This window comes from Dipteris shenzhenensis, chromosome 32, assembly GCF_047967505.1.
Source record: "Dipteris shenzhenensis isolate YYH24624 ecotype China chromosome 32, Dip_SZ_1.0, whole genome shotgun sequence".
In the NCBI taxonomy this organism is placed as follows: Eukaryota; Viridiplantae; Streptophyta; class Polypodiopsida; order Gleicheniales; family Dipteridaceae; genus Dipteris; species Dipteris shenzhenensis.
The window spans coordinates 33,885,772-33,907,313 of NC_141627.1; positions in this window are offsets into that span (position 1 = coordinate 33,885,772).

Below are 21,542 nucleotides of genomic sequence, written 5' to 3' on the forward strand. Positions count from 1 at the left end.
CTGCAGATGAAGGAAGGGGTCTCCATTGCTTCTCACTTGAATGAATTCAATATTATTTTCAGCCAACTTCAAGCTCAGAAGATGAATTTTGATGCGGAGACTAAGGCAATATTTCTCTTATGCTCATTGCCATGCTCATGGGATACCTTTCGTACAGCTATCAATAACTCTACACCTGGTGGAGTATTGAAGTTTGATGATGTTGCGGATAGCTTGTTGGCTGAGGAGATTAGACGGAAGTCTATGGATGGCAACAAGCAGGATGCAGCCTTAAATGTGCAAAGGGGCAGATCACAGTTCAAGGGGAAGTCCCAAGAAAGAGGGAAGTCTCATAGCAAATTCAGGGCACGAAACATTGAGTGTTACCATTGTGGCAAGAAGGGCCATATGAAAAAGGATTGTTGTAAGCTGAAAAGAGAGTGAAAGGATAAGAAATTGGGGTGCAAATAAGAAGGAAAAGAGTTTAAGGGAGGACAAAGGAAAAATGAAGATCGAGGAGATTAATGCAATCCACTGATGATAGTGACAATGACATTCTCTTCATGTCTAGTCTACCTGTAGACTTGCTCACCACTTCAAATGATGCATATTCTAGTGCTTCATTTCATGTTACTCCCCATAGGGAATGGTTCTCCACTTATGACAATGGAAAGACAGGTTGTGTGCATCTTGGAAATAACTATGCATGTGACATAGTGGGAGCAGGTAACATAAAGTTTTCTTTTGCAAATGGGTCTGCATTTGTTTTGAAAAATGTGAGACATGTGCCTAAGTTGACCAAGAGTCTTATTTCAGTGGGTCAGTTAGATGATGCCGGTTTTCAGACCACTTTTGGCTTTCAAAGTTGGAAAATTCAGAAGGGCTCTATGGTTTTGGCTAGGGGTGCCAAGTGTGGGACTTTGTATCCCTTACATGTATCAAGGGTGTTTGATCATGTTGTTGCAATAACCGAGTAGCCAAGTACTTCTTTGTGGCATTGCAGGTTGGGGCTCATGTCCCCCCCTCGTACTCCAAAGCAGAATCCAGTTGCAGAACAGATGAACCGCACCATTCAGGAAAGGTTGCAATGTATGCTTTCCAATGCAAGTCTTTCTGGTGGTTTTTGGGCTGAGGCAATGAAGACTACAGTGCATGTGATCAATAGATCACCTAGTAGGAGTTTGGATGGTGGTATTCCTGAAGAGGTATGGAGTGGCAAGAAGCCCTCTTACTCTCATTTGCGTATATTTGGGTATGAGGCATATGCACATGTGCCAAAAGAGCTTCGGAAGAAGCTAGATCCTAAGTCTAGGAAATGCATCTTTCTAGGTTATGGTGAAAGTGGAGAGATGGGCTATTGTCTCTGGGATCCAGAAGCCAAGAAAATCATACGAAGCCATGATGTGGTCTTCAATGAGAAGAAGATACATAAGACACCCATGAGGGATGTGGAAATGAGGAGAATCACTTTCCAGGATGTGAATCCACCCGCATATGTTGATAGACAGCAAGTTGTCCATGCAGGAAATGGTGCCACTATGTACTCCCACAGGTACACAATCAGGGATAGATGATAGATCATCTATTGGTGGCAATGATGAACCAAATGTGGCTGATATGCAGGCGGGACAGCAAGCTGAAGTGCCCTTGAGAAGAACATCTAGAGTGTCTAGACCGCCTGAGAGATTTGTTCTAGGGGTAGACTATGTGATGCTTACTGATTGCGAGGAGCCTTCTTGCTACAGAGAGGCTATGATGCACGAGGATCAGCGCAAGTGGGAGTATGCTATGCAATCAAAGATGAGTTCACTCATAAAGAATAAGACTTGGGACTTGGTTTCTTTGCCACATGGAAAGAAAGCATTGCCATGTAAATGGGTCTACAAGATGAAGGTCACAGGTGATGATGTGCCTAAGTACAAGGCCCATTTGGTTGCTAAAGGATTCAAGCAAGAGAAGGGTGTGGACTTTGATGAGATATTCTCTCCGGTTGTGAAGATGACCACACTTAGATGTGTACTTGGACTTGTGGCAATAGAGGATATGGAGCTTATGCAGATGGATGTCAAGACAGCTTTCTTGCATGGGGATTTACATGAGGAAATTTACATGATACAGCCGGAAGGCTTTGAAGAAAAGGGCAAAGAGCATTTGGTTTGCAAGCTGAAAAAGAGTCTCTATGGCCTTAAGCAAGCACCTAGAGAATGGTATCACAAGTTTGATGCTTTCATTCGGTCCCAGGGTTTCAGAAGAAGTGAGATTGATCACTGCCTCTACACTAAAAGGGCTCAGGATAATAGCCTGATAGTCCTGGCACTTTATGTGGATGATATGTTATTGGCTAGCAAGAACACTTATGAGGTTGATGCATTGAAAACACTTATTTCATTAATTTTGGACTCATATGTCTACTTTTGGACTATTCCTTAAAATCCTTCCCAACTGAAAAGTTTACTTTATGAAACTGTCATTCGAGAATCAAAAGTTTACTTTCTGGCACTATCATTTTCACATAAGACATTTCAAAATATCTCTCTACAATGTTGTACAAATAATGCAAAAACTACTATTAAATCCTAAATTTGTATTTCTTGTTTATAAGAATCATATTCTTAAAATAAAAAATCCGAGTTATTAGTTTAAATCCATGAAAAACCATGCTATTGAGGATTCACAACATTTTAAAAATGTATACATAAGAGACCTGTAAGACTCTTTTTACTTTCAATGCAGAAAACTATAACACTCTTGAATATTCAAGAAATTAAAAGGTTTATATACACATGAGACATGATGGAAGCCTCTTTTGTACTCCAAAAAATAGCAATAGCTATGCTTGCAATTTTACATTATCATGTCATAAGTTTTACAACAAATATTGCTCTGGATGAGTCTTTGTACAAAGGATCTCCTGTGGCCTTTTCAATAATTTAATTTTTCCTTTACAATGAGTTTAGTACAAATGGGCGATCCAAACATTTGCTTGTTTGAATGTCCTTTTCTAACATGATCACAGAAATGAGCGATCCAAACATTTGCTTGTTCAGAATGTCCTTTCTGTCGTCATTTGTCGCTTGGGTGCCATCTTCATTCACTCTCATCTGACAACCACCACCACCTTCACTCTTTCTCGATATTTGAATGGTGTTATCATGGGCATTCTTCATTTGCGCTATCTCCTTCTACTTCCTCCCGGGCGAGCATCTTTGTGAACTCTGTAATGTGCGTAATAATTGGTTGCGGTAATTTTATTTTGTCTTCTACATCATACCCCATGTGCTTCTTTGTTTTCTTTGACCTTGATTTCCAGGATACTATGACTGTCTCTGTGGAAAGTCTTAAAATTGCTTCATGGTTTGGAATCCATTCCTTTTTCAAACAACTACTATACAATGTACTGTTATCTTGGTTCTCCTTCCTGCCCCTTGGCTCATACCATACCGCTGTAAATGTTGTAGCTCTCCCCCGGTCATCCATGCTCACGTCAACTACTTTTGCAACCCAAAACTTCACGTTCTCATGTTCATCATCCGATGGTCAAACTGCAACAAAACAATGGACATCTATGTCTATTTGTGGCATAAACTCTCTCTTCTTGGGTCCACAATATGGACGTGGGAGCAAGGATTCAAACTCATTTTCAAAGAGACCACATGCTGGACGCAAGTCATTACCAACATTTGGCCAAAATAAAGGCCGTTTTGCCTTAATATCATCTTCTCGCATTTTTGCAAGGTCCTTTATCAATTGGTAGGTCTTGCTAATTACAACAGTAGTGTGTTCCTTCCAAGAGGGCTTCCAATCAGGAAATCTCCGGAGCATTTCCTCTTTGTATGCAATAAAAGCTTTTAAGCCTTCTATTTCACCTTTGGATTTCTCGCTGAATTCTTTTATAGGAGCCCATGTTGGATGCATTTCTTTGCTCGGGATTGAAGTTAAGAGAGAGTAAGGTTCTTCAGGTTCCCATTTTGTATCAAGAGAATAGTGTTGCCATTGCATCACTGGTTTTTGATCCTTTAAGAAAAATCGAAAATAGTGTGGAGCGCTATGACCAATCAGGGCATCACCACCTTTTTGTATGAAAGGTAGAATAAAGCTCTTCCAATCATACATCCTCTCAACCATTGAGCATATTGTTCCTTCCTTACGGCCACCAACTTGCCTCCCGCATTTTCTTATCAAGTCATCCATTGTCTCCATGTCCTTGTGTTTTAGTTCTCTTGAAACTGTGCTAAATACCTGATCGATATCCTCATGTGTGTGCCCAACCAACAAAAACCCAACTTCAATCTCATTGAAGATTCTATGAGCGATTAGCATTGAGCAAAATGCAAAGAAGAGTACATTCTTATTCTCTCGTCCGCAATTGTCTGCTTGTATTCTCAAAGTTGCTAGTAGGCGACCTTTTTCTGCATGTACATTGTGAATTGCCTTCATAACGGATGTTACAACTTGATTGCTATCGTGTAGATGCAAGGAATCAATCCATATGTCTGCAAAAAACTTAAATCCGTGCACTAACACTCCACATAGATGTGTCTTTAAAAAGTATTTGCCTTGTAGCTTAGGTGGAGTGTTAACGAATCGAGGTAATGTTGTTGTATTTTGATCCATACCATCTACAATAATGCACATGTACTCATTTGGGTGAGAAATAGCTTGCTCCTTCCAAAATGCATATTTTATTCTAGAATGTCGAACAAGTCCATGATGAAATTCTCTCTTTCTTTTGTAAGCTTCTTTTTGTTCTGGAGATGTTGCACTCTCAAGTGCTCGCTTTAGATCATCAGAGTCGTTGCACTTTGACATTTTTTGCCTCTTTGGGATTTTAACATGTCCAAAGCTTTTTTTCCAAAGAGTATACAAAGTATGAAAAGATGCCGGTGCATGCCCTCTTTGCCTCTGTGTTTCTCCAATAGAGTTAAATACTTCTTTTTTGGTCAAACCTATCGGAAGATGCATTTCTGATAGGTGGGGTTGCGGTAAAGCATTTTCATAAATGTAATCTTTCAAAATTGCTGTTGCCGCAACCGTTGAGGCTCTTGTTTTGGGCCTTCCTATGTTTCCATGAATGTTAAATTTAACTCCATACTTTGCTTTATTAGCCAAATTCCAATATGTGCCATGTGATAATCCTGTAATAATGCGATATGCATTATTGCATATACTTTTTCCATTTATAAGAGGCCTTATTTGATGTCCTGAACTTCGCCTTCTCTTATCATTTACAAGAAAGCAAGACAATCTCGTGAGTAGGTATTCATTTCTTCTACTTCCTTTCCTTTGCCAGACATGTTCTCTACAACCCTTGATGTCATGTAAGTTAATGGATCGCATACATGTATGCTTACAGCATGTAGATCGCATTGCTTTTAGCATAACATCTTCATTCATTACTCTTATTCTCTTTGGTTGCTTTTCTGGATCTGCCTGCACTCGTTGTCTTTTCATGCATCTGTATGTCCGTTTTGGGACCTTCTGTTCATTCTTATTTGGATTTGTGTAGTTCTCCTTGTAAGATTTATTTGTCACGTTGTTTTCATGAGATGTTGCATCCTTGATCTTATCACTCTAACAGTCAAATACTGAATATTCCTTTGTTGATGTCATCCTTGCTTTTGATACATTCGTCAAACCATTTGTAACATTTACAAGTTCACAATCAAAGTCAAACACCGAATAGTTCTTTGTTGATCTCATCCCTACTTTTGATACAATCGTAGAACCACTTGTCACAATGGCATTAGAGTGTCCCGAATGATCTTCAAACTCATCTATTCCTGAGAGAACATCACTCATTGATGCACTTTCTATGGATTTCATAACTCCATAGTCAGTGGTGATAGAGTGTCCAGAATGATCTTCAAACTCATCTATTCCTGAGAGAACATCGCTCATTGATGCACTTTCTATGGATTTCATAACTCCATAGTCTTGAAACTCCTCTACTCCAGAGAGAACATCACTCATTATACTATCGTGCATGATTTCCATAATTCCATAGTTACCTGCTTTGACTCCAAGAACTTTATCAGTATCCATGAAGCCATCCATGCTTGAAGATATAACACTTTTCACATCTTTGCCCAAGTTCTCAATGCGCATGAACTCATCCACCCCGGATAAGGCATCACTTATGAAATATTTTTCTTTCTCGGTACCAATGAACTCATCGACTTCTGATAAGACGTCAGTGCTATAGTTGAGTGCATTGGAATCATCCATCTCTGAAGGAATAGAGCTTGGTACATTGGCATATTCTTTCAATTCTTTGATTTTGTAGTATACATTATGTTTATCATTAAAAACCACATGCCGAGTCTTTCCAATCTTTAAAAATTGCATGCTCCATCTCAAATCCTTACCTACCTCATAGTAGGGACCATCCAATGACATTGAGTTATCATCCATACCATCATCAGTAACTTTTTGAATTCTCATCTGCGCAAATGTCCAGTGTTCAACTTGTTCAAATCCCAAGACTTGACCTTCTGCTACATACTTATTTGTAAATGATAACATTTGTAAAATATCTCCCACTCTAAAATCCAAAGATATGCACTTTGTATTCCTGATGACATGTGTTGGATAAGTCTCATCTCTGTCCCATGCAATAAATGCTTTGTTGGAAGTATTATAGGGCATAACATCTCCAAGGATTTCCATATCCCCACACTTATGCTTTAGCTCAACATGTGCACTAAGAATCCTTGATACGATAACCGCTACCTTATCTTCGCCAAGTCTTCTAAAGTGACAAATAGAATTTGGATCACTTTCATGGATTGTAGCAAATGCAACTACTTCTCTTTTGCAACATAAAATCACCTCCATCCTCGGAATAAATTTTGTAGCCATCTCCTTTGTGAGTTTCCTTTGCAAACAAGCTGTAACAACCATTATAAAGAACATTAGTCTCTTCTCAATAATCTACTTTATTAATGATTTAAAAATCCAGAACGTGTTTGAAAATTTAATTAGACACTAACCAATAACAACCGTAAACCAATAACAACCCTAAACCCTAAACCCTAAACCGTAAACCAAAACAACCCTAAACCCTAACCAATAACAACCCTAAACCCTAAACCCTAAACCCTAACCCCCAAACCCTAAACCCTAAACCCTAACCCCCAAACCCCAAACCCTAACTCCCAAACCCTAAACCCTAAACCCCAAACCCTAAACCCTAACTCCTAAACCCTAAACCTTAACTCCCAAACCATTAACCCTTAACCCTAACCCCTAAACCCTAAACCCTAAGCCCTAACTCCCAAACCCCAAACCCTAAACCCTAACTCCCAAACCCTAAACCCTAAACCCTAAACCCTAACTCCTAAACCCTAAACCCTAAACCCTTAACCCTAACCCCCAAACCCTAAACTCTAAACCCTAACTCCTAAACCCTAAACCCTTAACCCTAACCCCCAAACCCTAAACTCTAAACCCTAACGCCCAAACCCTAAACCCTAACTCCTAAACCCTAAATCCTAAACCCTAAACCCTAACTCCCAAACCCTAAACCCTAAACCCTAAATCCCAAACCCTAATCCCTAAACCTTAAACTCTAACTCCCAAACCCTAAACCCTAACCCCCAAACCCTAAACCCTAAACCCTAAACCCTAAACCCTAACTCCTAAACCCTAAACCCTAACTCCCAAACCCTAAACCCTAAACCCCAAACCCTAAACCCTAAACCCTAAACCCTAAACCTTTAACTCTAACTCCCAAACCCTAAACCCTACCCCCAAACCCTAAACCCTAAACCCTAAACCCCAAACCCTAAACCCTAAACCCTACATCCTAAACCCTAACCCCCAAACCCTAAACCCTAAACCACCAAACTCTAAACCCTAACCCCCAACCCTAATCCTCAAACCTTGAACCCTAAACCCTAACTCACCAAACCCCAAATCCTAAACCCAAACCACGAAATCCTAAACCTTAAATCCTATGAGTGTTTTCAAGTAATATCATTTATTTAAGTAAAAGTTTTAATTAGAATTCATAAGTAATAGTGGAAATGATAGTTGGGAGGGTGGTAGTGGGAGAAAGGGAGAGTGGGAAAGTGGAGAAAGGGAGTGTGGGAGGGTGGTAGTGGGAGAAAGGGAGAGTGGGAGAGGGAGTGGGAATGGGGGCGGTGGGGGTGGGGGTGGGAGGATGGGAGTGGGAGTGGGAGAGGGAGTGGGAATGGGGGAGGTGGGGGTGGGAGTGGGAGAATGGGAGTGGGAGTGGGAGAGGGAGTGGGAATGGGGGAGGTGGGGGTGGGGGTGGGAGAATGGGAGTGGGAGTGGGAGAGGGAGTGGGAATGGGGGAGGTGGGGGTGGGAGGATGGGAGTGGGAGTGGGAGGGGTGGGGAGTGGGAGTGGGAGGATGGGAGTGGGAGAGGGAGTGGGAATGGGGGAAGTGGGGGTGGAAGTGGGAGGGGTGAGGTGGGAGGATGGGAGTGGGAATGGGGGAGGTGGGGGTGGAAGTGGGAGGGGTGGGGTGGGAGGATGGGGGAGGGAGTGGGAGTGGGGGAGGTGGGGGGGGTGGGAAAATGGGAGTGGGAGTGGGAATGGGGGAGGTGGGGGGGTGGGAAAATGGGAGTGGGAGTGGGAGTGGGAGAGGGAGTGGGAGGATGGGAGTGGGAGGGGTGAGATGGGAGGATAAGGGTGGGAGAATGGGAGTGGGAGTGGGAATGGGGGGGGAGGGGTGGGGGTGGGAGGATGGGAGTGGGAGTGAGAGGTGTAGGTGGGAGGATGGGAGTGGGTGGGAGAATGGGAGTGGGAATGGGGGAGGTGGGGGTGGGGGTGGGAGTGGGAGGGGTGGGGTGGGAGGATGGGAGTGGGAGAGGGAGTGGAAATGGGGAAGGTGAAAGAATGGGCGTGGGCGTGGGAGTGAGAATGGGGGAGGTGGGGTGGGAGGATGGGGGTGGGAGTGGGAGTGGGAATGGGGTGGGAGTGGGAATGGGGTGGGAGGATGGGAGTGGGTGGGAGAGAGAGAGAAGATAATCTAATAGAGAGGCCAATGGGAGAGGAGATAATGTTATAGAAGGACCAATGAGAGAGAAGCACTTAAAACCCTAGTTTTTCTTATATATACTCTCTTTCTCTCATTGTTTCTCTCATTTCAACAAGGAAGAGCAAGAGGAGAAGCAAAAAGAGGAGGAAGAGCAAAAGCAAGCACAAGCAAGCACAAGCATCGATTTCAACTTTTTTCCAGGTACTTTTTTTAAAATTTGTATTCTTTGAAATTTTATTATAGAGAGAGAAAAGTGAAGGAAAGATTTTTAGAGAGAGAAAAGAAGAGAGAGAGTCTTGCTGCCTTGGCAGCAAAAGAGAGAGAGAAAGAGAGAGGGAGAGAGAGGAGAGAAGGGGGGGGAAAGAGAGGGGAGAGAAAGGGAGGGGGGAGAGAAGGGGGAGGGGGGGAAGAGAGGGGAGAGAGGGGGGAAGCCGCGAGGGGGGGGAGAGAGAGAGGGGAGGGGGAGGCCGCTGCCGCGGCAGTGCAGAGGGGGGAGGGAGGGGAGGGAGAGGGGAGGGGAGAGGGAGGGGGGGCGGCGAGAGCGGGAGGGGGGGCGGGGAGAGAGAGGGGGGAGAGGGAGGGGAGGGGAGGGGGGAGAGGGAGGGGAGGGGGCCGCTGCCGTTGCCGCGACAGCGAGAGAGGGGGAGGGGGGGGGCGGGAGCAAGGGGGGGGCGGTGAGAGGGAGGGGGGAGAGGGAGGGGAGGGGGCCGCGGCGAGAGAGGGAGGGGGGGCGGTGAGAGGGAGGGGGGAGAGGGAGGGGAGGGGGCCGTTGCCGCGGCAGCGGCAGCGAGAGAGGGGGAGGGGGGGGGGAGGGGGGAGAGGGAGGGGAGGGGGCCGCTGTCGCTACCGCGGTAGCGAGAGAGGGGGAGGGGGGGGAGAGGGAAGGGGGGGGCGGGGGCAGCGAGAGGGAAGGGGGGGGGGGGGGGGGGGCCACTGCCGCTGCCGCGGTAGCGAGAAAGGGAGGGGAGGGGAGAGAGAAGGGGGGGCGGCGAGAGAGAGGGGGGAAAGGGAGGGGAGGGGAGGGGGAGAGAGAGAAGGGGGGGGGCCGCGGCCGCTGCCGCGGCAGCGAGAGAGGGGGAGGGGGGGGAGAGGGAAGGGGGAGAGAGAGAGGGAGAGGGAAGGGGGGAGAGAGAGGGAGGGGGGAGCGAGAGAGGGGGAGGGGGGGGAGAGGGAAGGGGGGGGGGCGGGGGCAGCGAGAGAGAGGGGAGGGGGAGAGAGAGAAGGGGGGGGCCGCGGCAGCGAGAGAGGGGGAGGGGGGGGAGAGGGAAGGGGGGGGCGGGGGCAGCGAGAGAGAGGGGAGGGAGAGAGAGAGGGGGGGCCGCTGCCGCTGCCGCTGCAGCGAGAGAGGGAGGGGGGGGAGAGAGAGAAGGGGGGGCGGCGAGAGAGAGGGGGGAGAGGGAGGCGAGGGGAGGGGGAGAGAGAGAAGGGGGGGGCCGCAGCCACTGCCGCGGCAGCGAGAGAGGGGGAGGGGGGGGAGAGGGAAGGGGGGAGGGGGCGGGGGCAGCGAGAGAGAGGGGAGGGGGAGAGAGAGAGAAGGGGGGGGGCCGCGGCCGCTACCGCGGCAGCGAGAGAGGGAGGGGGAGGGGAGAGAGAGAAGGGGGGCAGCGAGAGAGAGGCGAGGGAGAGAGAGAGAGGGGGAGAGGGAGGGGAGGGGAGGGGAGAGAGAGAGGGGGGAGCTGCTGTCGCGACAGCGAGAGAGGGAGAGGGGGGGGAAGAGGGAAGGGATGGGGAGAGGGAAGAGAGAGGGGGGGCCGCTGCCGCGGTAGCGAGAGAGGAGGGGGGGGAGAGAGAGAAGGGGGGAGATGCGAGAGCGAGAGAGAGGGGGAGGGAGAGAGAGAGAGGAGGGGGGGGGCCGCTGCCGCGGCAGCGAAAGAGAGGGAGGGGTGGAGAGAGAGAGAGAGAGAGGGGGGAGAGAGAGAGAGAGAGAGGGGGAGGCCGCTGCCGCGGCAGCGAGAGGGAGAGAGAGAGAGAGAGAGGGGAGGGGGGGGGAGGTCGCGGCAAGTGAGAGAGAGAGTGGGGAGCGCAAGTGAGAGAGAGGGAAAAGGTGAGGAGAAAGGGAGAGAGAGAGAGAGAGGGGAAATGAAGAGGAGGGGAGAGAGGAGACTAAGATGAGAGGAAACGTAGACTAGAGCGGAGAGGAAAGAGAGAGAGAGAAGAGTGAGAGATGAAAATTTAGAGAGGGAGGACACGAGAAAGTACGATCGAGATAGAAAATCTTACCAATGAAGAGGAGAAATGAGTGGGCAACGATCAAGACAAGATAAAGGAGCTACGATCAATGAGGCATATGAGAGGAGATTGGTATGTGATTTAGTCGAAACTTAAACAAACAAAACTATAAACCTTGGTGTTTGATGAAAATTTAGAGAGGAAGGGCACAAGAGAAAGTACGATCGAGATAAAAAATCTTACCAATGAGGAGAAAAAATGAGTGGGCAATGATCAAGAAGAGATAAAGGAGAGATGTTTTGATGGAAGAATTTGGGAGCTACGATCAATGAGGCATATTAGAGGAGATTGGTGTGTGATTTAGTCGAAACTTAAACAAACAAAACTATAAACCTTGGTGTTTGAAAAGAGAAACGTGTGGAAACTAGAATTTCAAATTTCCCGCCTTTTTTTAAACTATGAATCCTTGTGTTTGAAAAGATAAACGTGTGAAAACTTGAAAATTGTGATAAAAGACAACCTTGTGTTTCAAAAGACAAACACGTGGATGTGAAAATTGTGATAAAAGACAACCTTGTGTTTCAAAAGACAAACGCGTGGATGTGAAAAGACAAATGTATGCTAAAAGCAAAACTTGTAGAAACTTGAATTTTAAATTTTTCTTTGTTTTTGAATTTAAAATGAGTTTCACTTTCATTTTTAATTTACTAGTTTAATTTAGACTATAATGCATTTTGTTTTGGAATATAAAAAGTATAATTTTAATTTTATTACATTTTAAATTAAAATTTTAAAAGTAGTTTAACTTACATTCGTTATTATTACTTTAATTTATTTCTTTTTAGGGAGAATTAATATATTCTTCTAGGTAAATATTAAATTTTTAATTTTAAGTCTTGTTTTCTTTATTTTACGTTATTTTTTCATAAACTTTAAGTTAAACTACTTTATAGTTTTTATTATTTAAATTCAAATTTATTAAGATTTTAACTTCTTATTAATGTGAATGTAGGTAAATATTAAATTTTTAATTTTAAGTCTTGTTTTCTTTATTTTACGTTATTTTTTCATAAACTTTAAGTTAAACTACTTTATAGTTTTTATTATTTAAATTCAAATTTATTAAGATTTTAACTTCTTATTAATGTGAATGTCAATTCTTATGAGTTGTAAGTAAATTAGTTTTTGAAAATATAAATTTTATCTTTTTTAAAATGAGAAGGGGAAGGGAGAGAGAGGGAAGGGGGGGGCCGCTGCCACAGCAGCGAGAGAGAATGGGGGGGGAGAGAGAGAGAAAAGGGTGGGAGGATGGGAGTGGGAGAGGGAGTGGGAATGGGGAAGGTGAAAGAATGGACGTGGGCGTGGGAGTGAGAATGGGGAAGGTGGGGTGGGAGGATGGGGGCGGCAGCGAGAGAGAAGGGGGGGGAGAGAAGAGGGGGAGAGAGAGAGAGAAAGGGGTGTGAGTTTAAAAAAGATAAAATATAAATTTTATCTATTTTAAACTCACAACCTTAGTGTATTAAAAAGAATAATGGAAAATAGATTATTTTTTGCTTTTAATTCGCAACCTAAGGATATTAAAAAGAACAATGGAAAAGAAATTATTTCTTGCTTTTCTTCGCTTCGACGGTTGGTGTAGTCTAGATTAGCATAGATTAGTTTGTCCTTAGAGGAGAGAACTCCAAAAAAACCAATCAAAGCCATGCTCAAAATTTCCCGACTAGTTCCTAATCGGAGTCAGTCCATTCGTTCACATTCGGTTTCACAGTCACAACAACCCTACCATTTAAGCAACGATTAAGGTTTTTAAACTTTCAAGATGATTGAAAGTTGTATCAGTGGACATGACAGATTACAGTTGTGGAAGTTGACAGAGCATTTTACACTTATATCAGTTGCGGGAGTTGACAGAGCATTTTGTACTTATATATGACAGACTTCAAATTTGTATTCAGAGATCATTGTAAATCCTTATTTTTTTTCACATTTATGCTCTAAGCCTTGTAAAGCCTTTTAGGCTATTCCCAAAGCATTTATGCTCTAAGCCTTGTAAAGCCTTTTAGGCTATTCCCAAAGCATGAAATTGATACTTATATGATTGGGAAGAATAAAAACTTGAGGTGTATTAATGGGACTCATTGTACTTTTGATTTTTCAAAGTAATTGTAGTTTGTCAAAGTACTTAAAATTTGTGTTGTGCTTGAATACAAGATGGATCTTGAGGCTACAGCATTTGTCAATGGTATGACACTGAAATACAATGGAAGAATTTATGCCCCAAAGGACTTCACAAACTGGACAGTTGTTGACACAACAAAGAAAGCATGGTTCTTGGTCTTAAGTAAAGGAAATCTCATTCTAGTGATGACAAAGAGAGAGTTGGAGAAAGATGAGTGCGCATCAAATGTATCTTTCTCAAAGAGCAATTTGATTCAAGGGGGCACCTTAGTAGGAATAAAAATTGAAAAAGACAGCAGTACAATGATGATTTACACAAAGTCAAGAATGAGCAACAGATCGTTTCTTCTTTCTAAGAAAGATGCAATGCACTTTGTGATGCCGCCGCCAAAAGCACCTAGATTTCCTGAATTGGTTCCTGCATTGGAGATCCTTCAACATGTGTGGGAGGAATTTCCCATTGAGAAAGCAAGAAAAATGCAGTCAAAGATTATCCTTGAATACTTTCAGGGTGTCATCCAACAAGGTTCAACTTCATTGGAGGGACCTAAGGTGCAAGAATCCACACATGAGAAAGGAAGTGATGAGACATGCCATGTAGACCTGGTTCATGGTAATACAAATGAGAGAGGAAGTGGAGTGGATGAGACAGAACACATTGTAGCAATGGATAAGGGTCTTGTACACGTGGATGCTTACAAGGGATCTACATCTGAGACAGGAATTGAATTGGTGGAGACCGGACATGCACATGCATCTCAGATAGAAATTGAATTGAGTGAGACACGACATGCACCAGATAAGACAGGACATGCACACACATCTCTTGTTCATGGTATTACTCACTTAGATGGTGTAACTCATGAAGTTGATGGAATAATAGAACAAGTGAAGCCCTTAAGTATACCTGAAGTTGAGGCAATAGAAGAAGAAGTAGGGCGATCTAAAGCAGTTCACATTGAGCCCCTAAAAAATAAACCTCGACGTCAAATGCAAAAGGCAAGTACTTCACGAGCTACAGTTCCAAGTCCTATAACTGGAAAAAGAGGTCGTTCATATACAAAGAAAGGGCAAAGAAGAGAAGAGGAAGAACATGAAGAGGATGCGGAGGGTCTTGAAATGGAGTCAGATCTAGAAGCAGAAATGTTATCAATGAAGAACCTAAATCTTCGCTTGAATGAGGCTGTGACAGATGAGGATCCAGGATATATATGGGGCCAGAAGACTCAAGTTATACATGCTTCAACAGTGGTCAAAGCAAGTGTCTTCACCAACAGCAGGACCTTAGATACAGCCTATGCTGAAAAGATTTTTCAGGCTTTGATTGATGGAAAAAAACCAGTTGTTTCTAATTTGGTACTTCGTCCAAGAACATTTTGGCCAGTCATGGGAGATTATAGTCAATCCATCAATTTCTCTCAGCCTATAGATTTTGAGATGCAATTCACTAAGTTCCTCGGAAAACAAGTTCTCTCACTTTAAGAAGGACAGAGTTCAGTGAATGATCCAGAACGACATATAAGGGATGCCAAGAGAAATTTCTTAGCTCATTGTACATTTGAGGCAATAGATGGTCAGCACTATACCTATGCTTGTAATGAGCGCTCTAGAGATGCATACAAGAAAGGAGAAATTACTTATCAAACCTTTGCGAGTGTGCCTCAATTTCACTACTATTCTGCATGCATCTGTATCTTCAAGAACGAGAAAAAATATTTGATTGAGTCGGAAAGACTTAATCATGACATTTATGCACTACGAAAAATCACCTCCACTTCAGAGATGTTGCTCAAAGCTAGGACCATATGGAAAACTTTTAATTCTCCTTTGACCACTCTCAAAAGAACTGCAACTAAAGTGGAAGCAGATAATCTTGTTGACTTCTACACATGCTTGAGTGCCATTGTACCAAGGGGAAAGCAGGAAAGAGCAGAGGTGATTACAAGCTTCAAGACAGTAAGGGATAGGTATCAAGACTACACAAGCATACTTTTCCGTAGTGATGAAGTTTTTCATCAGATCAAAGACGTGTGTCTTGCATGTGAGAAAGGAGATGTTACATATGAGGCTCCATCATTGATTAAAGAGAAGGCAAAGAAGATTGAGAAAAAAGAGATGACAGCTCGGATGTGGAGGCCTTTAAGAAACCTACCAGACAAATACGCAAGTCTTGCTGCAGAGAAATTAATATCCAAAGAATGGTTTTTTGGCAAAAAGGATAAAAATCGTTGCATGGAAGATTGCATCATCCAACAGGTCAAGCGTGATGCAGTAAAGAGTGCAATTGAATATTTATTGGGAGAAAAAAATATTCCAATTAGCCAATGTAAAATTGATCATAACATTGTGAGGCAGATGGCATCAGCTTTACCGTCAGCTAAACATAAGGCTTGGGCGCATAAATGGGTGAAGGTAGAAGATGATGGATCTGAAATTACTCCCTCTATGAGAAGTGACATTCCGGAAAATGTGTATGCATATGCACAAAAAGTCATCAATAACCACACTCTCAGAAAAGAAAAAACTTTGAACAAGGGCTTTTATTTCATACATGAAATCATTTCAGAGTCTGGAAAGAGTGTTGAGTGCAAGGGAGTTTCATTGAGTGATTTTTTGTCCGACGACACTGCTTGGGAGAGACCTCAACTTTTCTTTGTTTATGAAATATCACCGGATGACATCCGTCCACTCCTTGACAGAATATTACATACCACCATTGGTAGAGTGGGACAATGTAATATAGTCATATTTGCTGATAAAGATGACAAGGAACAAATGTCTGCTACCCTAGAAAAACAATATGGCAATGAGCTCAAGATTTACAATGGGATATACTCAAGAAAAAGGGACAAGAGAGAATGCGGTCTCAAGATACAGAGTCTAGAAACCTTTTTCTTGTGCATGAAGAGCCCTTACAATGATCACTCCTTACAAAACAATATAAGAGGGAATGCAAAGAGATTGCAACTACTGCTGGAAGAGCATGAAGCTCCAAGTCCCCTCCATCGCAACACAAATCACTATGAAAGGCCAGCAAAAAGTGCTGATCTTTTAATTAGTATGATGGAATTTTTGCTACCGTCCGGATGGGAAGTCACATTGTGCCGAATGGGACATTTGTTTGAAGCTCTTATCAGAAAAGGACACAATGTAAATATTATTGAGAGCCCTCACTTGCTTGGAATACCTTGATACCGTGGCTTCTCTCACAATAAAGTTTGATAAGAAAGGTCCGATCTCACATGAAGAGGATGACATAGAGCAGATCATGTATGATGAGAGCAAGAAAGATGATGAAAATGATCAAAGCTCTGGATATAATAGTGAGGACACCAGCGATAGCAAGGAAGCAGAAGAAGATGGATATGACACTGACCTTGCCTCTGAAGGTTACATAAAAAGACCACGAAGATATGTAGAGGTATGAAGACTTATGTTTAATTTTCTTTATTCATTTAAAGGTCTTTTTAAATTTATAATTAATTTAAAATTTTGAATCTCATAATTATTTTTTCCTTTTATAGGAGAAGGGAGAGGAGGAGGATGAGGAGGACATAGTTGGAGCAGAGAATATAGAAAGCTCATCTCAAGAAAGCAAAGCTGCTCTGGCTATCCGGATGACTCTAGAAAATAATCATACATTGCAGCAAATGGAGAAGTCATTTCAAGTTAGGTTTCAAGTTCGAGAACAACCTCTTACTTTTATATTCGATGAAGAGGACATTTCAATCCTCATAAACTTCAAGAAAGAGGTCAATGACAAGGTTATAATAGCCATCCTCAGGTTTGACACAAACTTTTTACTGACTTTATGCTTTTGTATTTCCATTGGATCAAATGAACTAATATTCTTTTCTTTTTATTGCAGTATGGTTTTACAACAGCTTCCGCTATATATACAAAGATGTGCATATATGGTCGATCCTCTTGTTTCTAGTGTACTTAGCAATAAGCAGAAGACCATAGATGACGTTTTTAAGTGGTTGCAACCTATTGATTTGACTGCGGCGCGAGTTATCTTTACCGCATATCACGAGGAGTGAGTATCAATCCCTACCTAGCTTATCTCTTACATTGTGGAGGATTATATCAAATAATAATTATTCTTAATTGATAATGCAGCTTGCATTGGAGCTTGGTAATTGTGGACATCTTAGCCAAGCAATGCTTCTTTGTCAATTCAATAGCATCTATCCATGGCAGTGTGTCAGAGTAAGTATAACCTACTTGTGTCATAATTATGTCAATGAGATGCATCCTATGCAATGCGCACATTCATTTATGTTTTCTATTTTGATGTGTAGATCTACTCGAAAGTTGGTAAGTGCTATAGATGCACTTATGCAAATGGAGGGTGACTTGGAAGATCAAATAGAGTATGTAACATGCCCTGCAGCGAAGCAGAATGATGACCACAGTTGTGGGTGGAGAGTTGGATATAACTGCTTCTTGCTCCTTGCTCAAATTTTTAATTTGAGAGGCGGTGAAACCTCATTGTCCACATATACAGACTTGCATCTATATGCATTTATGTCATCTATCATTAAGGCATTTATTGATAACGTGGTGGAGCATCCAGAGGAAACATTGGTTGCTACGCCCATAAGTTGTCCTGATCTCGTGTTTTGACTTTTGGTAGCGAGGAAGTTACAATCCTCTCCGACCCTTGAAAGAGGCTAATGACAAAGTCATGATGGCCATCCTCAGGTTTGATATGAACATCTCTTGACTTGATACTTCAATCATTTGATTCAATCTGCTTCTAACATTTGTTTATTTATTGCTGCAGTACGGTTATATCTCATTTTCCTAGATCAGTACAGAATCGCGTCTGTATGCTCGATTCTCTTCTTTCAGCTGTACTTAGTGATACCAAGAAGACAGTAGATGATGTTTGTTCAATTCTACAACCTTTATACTTGGATGGCATACTACTTGTCTTTATGCCATACTATGAGAAGTAAGTATGGTCTCAATCTTTCTTTTACTCTCTTATTTATAATATTGTGTCAATTAATACTTAATATTGTGATAAATCTTATCGCTCTTTATTGGTGATGTAGTTCACATTGGAGCCTGATAGTATGGGACCTTGATGACAACCATTGTTGGTTTGTCAACTCAATTACAGGCTTTCACGGGGTGTTCAAGTAAGTGTTCTTTTATCATATCATTATGAACATGCATCTTACTATTTACTACACAAATTCACTTTGTCATATGTCATGATGGACAGGTCTGCAAACAAGTTAGTTTCTGCGATTATGAAAATCAGGGAGCATCAAGACCAACCAAATTTCCAGACATGCCTCGCAGTGGAGCAAAAAGACATGTTTAGTAGTGGGTGGAGAATTGCCTACAACTTCATGTTGTATCTCAATGAAATTTTTGAACATGTCTCCATAGAAGCATATACCAAGCTCGAGCTACAAGATTTTGTGGCTAAGACTGTTCACTATCTAACTGCTATCATTGGGAAACAACATGATGGACTCAATGAAGAACCTGAGGGAGCCAAAGAAAAAGAAGAGACAATTCAGTCTCCTTCTGTATCACAGCCTCAAGTAGAAGCATTACAGTCTACACTTGAATTAGAGACTCAATGCATTCTTCCTACACAAGAAGTGGAGACTCAATGTGCATCTACAACATCACATCTTGTAAAGGAGGAAGAGATTAAGTCTGTCCCGATTGCACCAGAAGTAGAATCTCAATGTACACCATCCACACAAGTAGAGACTCAATGTACTCTTAGAGAATCACAACCTCAAGAGGACTCATCAGACTCTATTCAGTTGTAAAACATGCTCAAAACATGTAGAAAGAGACATGAGTCCTTGAAGATTTTTATCTTGTTTGTATTGATTAATGATAGTGTTTTTAAAACTTATGTTAAATGTTGCAATACATTAGGATATTTTATGATATTTATTCATTACAATACATTAGGTTTTACTTTTTTGAAAGTCTAATTTATTATGTACAATAAATATCTTATGATGAGAATCTAATAATTATATCATTCTTATGTTCCATCACTTTATTTTATAGATTTCAATGTACTCAAAATCTATCATTTATTATGTACAGCAAGTCTAACTTATATTATATTAAAAGAATATCTCATGATGAGATTCTAATAATTACTAACTTATATTATATTAAAAGAATATCTCATGATGAGATTCTATTAATTATATCATTCTTGTGTTCCATCATTTTACTTTATAGATTTCAATGTACTATCACTATCTTATATGTCTCAAATGTCTCCCATTACGGTTTTGCATCCCATCATTTTATTTTATAATGTCTCGCATTACGATCTTGCATCTAGTCATCTCGCATTACGGTCTTGCATCTGTAGTTCTATAAATTCCCTAGTAGTCGTTCATCTTCTATATCTCACCCGCAGCGCAGACACTTCTTCCACTTTGCTCTTCTTACCTTACTCCTCTCCTCAAGCTTGCTCCTTCCATCTTGCCCGCAGCCTTTGCCCGCAGCCTTGCCTCCTCTTCTCAAGCATACTCCTTTCATCTTGCCTTACCTCCTCTTGTTACCTTCCTCACTCTCGTTACCTTCCTCACCTCGTTCGTCTTCTATATCTTTCCTCACTCTCGTTACCTTCCTCACCTCGTTCGTCTTCTATATCTCACCCGCAGCAAAAACTTCTTCCACTTTACTCTTCTTACCTTACTCCTCTCCACACTTCTTCCACTTTACTCTTCTTACCTTACTCCTCTCCTCAAGCTTGCTCCTTCCATCTTGCCCGCAACCTTACCTCCTCTTCTCAAGCATACTCCTTTCATCTTGCAGCCATTATGGATCTTTTTAAGGTAATCGATTCTGTCGAGCAAGCCATTAGCAGCCTCAAAGAATGGATTGCCGAGAACCAAGGAAAGAGAGAGGAGAGAAAGCAAAATCCACCTCCATTAACCCAGTACGAGAAGGATGACTTTGCTTGTCAGAAGGGCTTAGAGAAGGAAGAGGAAAGAAAAATAAGTATGGCTACTACTGAAATAGATAAATTGCAGTCATATAGGAGAGAGTTGATAGACTTTCAAAGTGAGATATCTTCGCGTGTGGCTCGTTATGGAAGATTTTCGCCCGAGGAAGCGCTAGCCATTCGGAACAAACAAAGTGTTATGCAGGAGAAAATTCATCAATCCTTACTTCTCTTCTATAATTTTAACTACATCGATGAGGAAGAGATGAGCTCAGCTCTTGAATGGGTTGAATTTAGGCTAAGGACTTGAAAATAGAAAATTCATCAAATTGAATGGCTGTAGTCTTGAAAATCTCAGGCTTAACTTTTGAAGGTGTTTATTAACACCATTAAATATTAAGAGAGTTTACAACAACCGAATCTTATTTTTTCATGTAACTTATGTAGTCTTGAAAATCTCAGGCTTAACTTTTGAAGGTGTTTATTAACACCATTAAATATTAAGAGAGTTTACAACAACCGAATCTTATTTTTTCATGTAACTTATGTAGGCTGCGTTAAATTTTATAATTTTAGTTTCATGTCCTTAAAAAATATATAAAAAAATGCTTGTTTTTATGTTTTTATATGTGCTTTGGAGATTGGGTTTTTCTTAAATTTTATCTGAAAACTAGCCCAAAAGTATATGTAAAAATGAATTTGTACATTGACAAGTCCAAAATTAATGAAATAAGTGTTTGAAGACCAAGTTGCATGAGGCCTTTGACATGAAGGATTTGGAACTTGCAGGTCATATTCTTGGTATGCGCATCATGCGTGACCGGAGTAGGAAACTCCTTTGGCTTTCATAGAAGGAGTATGTTACAAAAGTGTTGCAGCGTTTCAATATGGAGGGGGGGAAGGCAATAAGTACTCCATTGCCTCCATATGTGAAACTGAGTCAGGCAGATAGTCCCAAATTGTCATCAGCAATACAATAGTGTACATGCCAGTCCTCTATTACCTCAAAAGTCAGCATCCGCCCATCGGCTTCAGACTTGTCAAGAAATCTGCCATCGGTCCGATATAGACCAAGCAGGAAGAGACAGAAACCAGGCCCAAGAGAGTGAGGACAACGCCAAGTGCCACTCTAGTCACCCAAGTGAAACCAGAACCAAGTCAGCCGCTCAACCAATATGAGGAAAGCCAGGTGCACGAATTTGTGCAATGACAACTACGCATGCAGCTGACTAGGTCCTTAGGATAAGGGCAAACAAGTGCAAGGAG